This window comes from Lolium rigidum, chromosome 6 (assembly GCF_022539505.1).
Source record: "Lolium rigidum isolate FL_2022 chromosome 6, APGP_CSIRO_Lrig_0.1, whole genome shotgun sequence".
NCBI lineage: Eukaryota > Viridiplantae > Streptophyta > Magnoliopsida > Poales > Poaceae > Lolium > Lolium rigidum.
In genome coordinates, this window is record NC_061513.1 from 28151282 (window position 1) to 28155926 (window position 4645).

Below are 4645 nucleotides of genomic sequence, written 5' to 3' on the forward strand. Positions count from 1 at the left end.
GCGGAGGATCTCGAGGTGGTGGACTCATGCTTGGGGTCCCTCTCGGGTAGGTATGGACTTTGCTGCTCATGTGGACTGCTAGGAGGAGGAGTCGAAGGCCTTTGATGCTCATGTGGACTGCTATGAGGAGTCGGTGGCCTTTGCGGAAGGACGACGTACTTCTTCGGCCATAGGGCGAAACCGTGCTTGACATCGGCAAGTGTCCTCTCATCGTCACCTCTAGGAATATCAAGCTCCACTCGATTCAAAAGCCGGAACAACTTCATCCACCCCGACACGAACACGGCCAGGTGGAATGGGCATATGGTGGTGCGTTGCTCCTTCTTCACTTGGGTAAACATAACCGACCGCCACCTTAACAGACGCGGTTCTGAATAACATATAGAGCTCGCAATCTGTCTTCTCCGTGACATAATCCACGGGGTAGCTTCCTCCACATCCGTCAAGATGCGTGGAACCCACACTGCTTCTTCGCTGAGATGGGGCGGCATCGGCTTGAGGATCCTGTAGGAACATCGGCTGGTCAGGTGGCCTCTGATTTTTCTCAAGCGCCTCCACCCTAGTTAACAATTCCGTTACAATGTCGGCATCCTTCTTCTTCTTCCGCGAACGGCTTCTATAAGTGTCGGCGGACTCTGGGAACGCTTCCTTCATGGTGAGACCTGGGCGAGCTCGTACCCGTCCAACGTGTTCGGGATTCCCCGCAGCGAGTGTCGGCTCGTCATTCTCTCTATCGGGAATGTACTCTCCCTTTCGAACCTGTTCAATTGCAGCTACAAGCTTCGGTACGATTTGCTCAATCTTTTCCTTCCATTTTCCCTTCGCAACGATCAGCCCTGTCTTTGGGTCCAACCCTGCCCCATGCGCGAACAACCAGAACTTGGACCGTTCGGGCCAGTCCCATGTCTGTGGAGTGATTCCTGCAGCCATCGGTTCATTTTCATACGCTATCCACCTCGGAATGGCAGTCTTGTAGCCACCTGACCCCATATGATGCCAAATTGTCTTCTTTGCAGCATTTTTCTTATTTGTGACCGATCGAGACACAAAAGTAGACGATTGCTTATACCTCTTAAATTCTTGCCAGTGATCCTTTATCTTCACTAGATTATCATCGAATACTGGATCTTCATTCTTATATTTGTCCCATAAATTTTTCTTCCAAGTCTGGAATTGTATGGCCATCTTCTTGAGAGTCCATTCCTTGACTTTATTCTTCTGGCCTTCCGTCATGTCTTCCGGTAGGCTGAAGCGTGTCGAGCAGAGTTTCCCAAAGAAACTTTTTCATCGCGTCGTTGACATAACTAGCTTCATTGTCCGCTTTCTTCGGCTTATGCCACTCTCGAATGCTGATCGGTACATGGTCCCTAACAAGAACTCCAGCTTGACTTGTAAATTTGGTGCGGTGATCTTTGGGATGCACCGGTTCACCATTATCCTTAAATGCCGTGAGGGCTAACCTACCCTCGCCCTTTAGAACTCGCGTCGGGCCTCGTTTTGTTTTAACGGACTTGCTCGATGTTCCAGAAGGCTAATAGAAAAATTATTCGTTAATAAGTGAAATACAAATAAATGAATGCATCTAGTGATATGAACATAGACTTGATACATAAATATACACCTCGGCGGAGTTTGTTATGGAAACTTCGTTGTCTCTTCTAACTTGTTCGGACTCAAGTCCCTCGCCGAAATCATTCGGAAAGTCGGCAAAATCTGTTTCATCTCCATCAGCCCCACGGGCACTCTCATATATCAATTTCTGCACCGCTTCTTCCCCCTCCTCATCTCGGACGAAGGTGCCGTCCGCCATAGCTCAATGTCACTACAAAATTAAGAAAGCAATTATATTTCATTCATCTTGTCAATGATGCATGAGAATTCATGAGAATGAGAATGCATGAGAATGCCAATGATGCCAATAATTTAGATTTGAAATTTTAAATATAAATTATCAGATTGTTTGTAATTTTCTACATAAGATAGAGAGAATGACGAGCATAGTTTGTTATAAATTATCCGATTGTTTGTTATAGTCTCAATAATGTCATAGTTTGTTAATTATTTCATGCATAATATAACAAGATGTACTGAATTTTCAAAAAGAGCATGATCCCTTCTTCTCCGCCCCAACTACCGCGCCATCGCCATCGCCGCGCCGAACCGAGGAGCAGGACAGAGGGAGAGGGGAGCCGAGAGGGCGCGCGCGTCGCAGCGGCGGGCTAGGGAGCGAGGCGGCTCGATGGGGGGCTGCTACTCCGCCTACGCCTCCTCGCGGAAGCTGCACGGCCGCCTCGGCAACCTCTCCTTCGTCCTCCCCGTCACCGAACAAGACCCCAACCCGCGGAGCTTGTAGTCTTGGCTCTCTCTCTCTCTCGCTCGGTTCACGAGGAAGACGAAGACAAGAGTTTTTTTGCGCCGTGTAAACGTGCTCGGCTTTTCTGTTTCTCTTCCTTTTATTCTCGATTACAAAGCAAACGTGGGAGATCCACGATCCGCTACTCTCGCGCCATCCCACGAGAAGATCATGGCTCCCATCTGACTCGTTCCTGGATCGTTACAAGCAACGTCCAGGACGCTAAAATCCTAACCGAAACAAACGGGAAAACTGCAAAGTGTTAACTGACGAAACTGAATAAAACTAACACCTAGCACTACCATAACAGAGCTGGTGGCCAAGACGACGGCCGCGGAGTTCGCGCGCCGGTACGTGCTGGGCAAGGAGCTGGGCCGCGGCGAGTTCGGGGTCACGCGCCGCTGCCGGGACGCCGCCACGGGCGAGTCGCTCGCGTGCAAGACCATCCGGAGGCATCGCCGCGGGGGCCGCGGACGCGGGGCGCAGCGCAAGACCGCGGGCGGCGCACGCGGCGGACGTGCGGAGGGAGGTGGCCATCATGCGGCGCATGTCGTCCCGCGGCGGGGCCGCCGGTCGTGCGGCTGCGCGAGGCCCGCGAGGACCCCGACGGCGCCGTGCACCTGCGAGGGCGGCGAGCGCGTCCCCGGCAGCAGGTGCATTTCGTCGAGCACCATGCGTGCACCTACCGGTGGTGTGCGGCGGTGTGTCGCGCGGATGGCGACGGCCTCCGGCGGGGGAACGGCAGCGTGGCGCGCAGCGGCGGCGGCCACGGTCTCGCGCGGTGGCGGCGCATCGGCGGCGGGCAACGGCGCCGAAGAAGAAGGGGAGGGAGGCGACGGGGCGGCGCACACATACCCGCGAGGCGCGCGCGGAGAGGAGCGGGCGGCGGCCGACCGGCGACGGCGAGGCTGCAACGACGACGGCGAGGCTGCGACGTCGACGGCGAGGAGCGCGCGGGGTCCCTGTGCGTGGACGACGGCGACGGCGAGGAGCGGCGCGGGTCTCTGTGCGTCTGAAACTTAACTGGATTTGGGGATTGCCGCGCGCGGCTAAGGGAAAATGGAGGCGAACCCCTTTGGCACCGGTTGGTGCCACCAACCGGTACGAAAGGCCTTTCGTACCGGGTTGGTGGCACCAACCGATGCCAAAGGTTTTTTTTGTTTTTCTTTTTTCTTTTTCTGTTTTCTTTTCTTTTGTTGTTTCTTTTTCTTTTCTGTTTATTTTTTCTTCTCTGTTTCTTTTCTTTTCTTTTCTTTTCAATTTATTATTTTCTTTTATTTTCTTTTCTATTTATATTTTCTATTGCTTTTATTTTTTCTTTTCTTTTCTATTTATTATTTTCTATTGCTTTTCTTTTTCTTTTCTCTTTTATTTATTTTCTTTTCTATTTCTTTTTTATTTATTTTTTCTATTGCTTTTCTATTTATTTTTTCTTTTGCTTTTCTTTTTCTTTTCTATTTATTTTCTATTTATTTTTTCTATTGCTTTTCTTTTTCTTTTCTTTTTCTTTTCTTTTCTTTTCCTGTTTCCTTTTCTTTTATTTTCTATTTATTTTTTCCTTTTCTTTTCTTTTCGTTTCTTTTCTATTTCTTTTCTTTACTCCCGCCATGACGCCGTCCGCGCGGGAAAGTTTCCCGCCCCGACGTCGCGCGGGAAACTTGCCCGTCACGATGCCGCGCGTGGGAGAAAAAAGGCGAGAAAGAAAGGGTGGGAATACAATTTTGTTACGATTGAACTCGAATTAAAAGTAGCTCAACTGAAAATTAAGATACATGGCCAGATTTGACTGTTGGAGTCATTCGGTCATACTCGTGCCTAGCCCTATAGTACTCGCCACTCGTAGTCGTCGTAGTCGCCGTCATCATCGTCGCCGGCATCGGGGTCGCGGTAGTCGAACCTCGGCGGGAGAGCACGCGTGGGCTGGGACCGAGGGTAGCGCAGGCGGGGGCCACGGTAGGCCATGACGCCTCGGAGAGTCCGGCCGCGCCACCACAGCCGACGGCCGGCCTCGTTGAAGTTCGAAGGAGGCGGGCCGCCCTCCTCGTGCTCGGCAAGCGCCCTCTCACGCCGATTGATGAAGAAGCTTTCCCAAGTCGGGCTGTAGTCGGGATGCCACTGGGGATTCCTCCGCTGCTCTGGCGTGAGCTCGAAGTAGTAGTGGTTCGTGATGGCCATCTCGCGCGCCACACCTAGAGGGACTGGAGGAACCGGTACGCCTCCGACGCTTAGTAACCAGCCGGTCGGGACGCGGTAGCCCGGCGGGCAGGGGTAGTTCGAGGCGCAAAGCGCCTC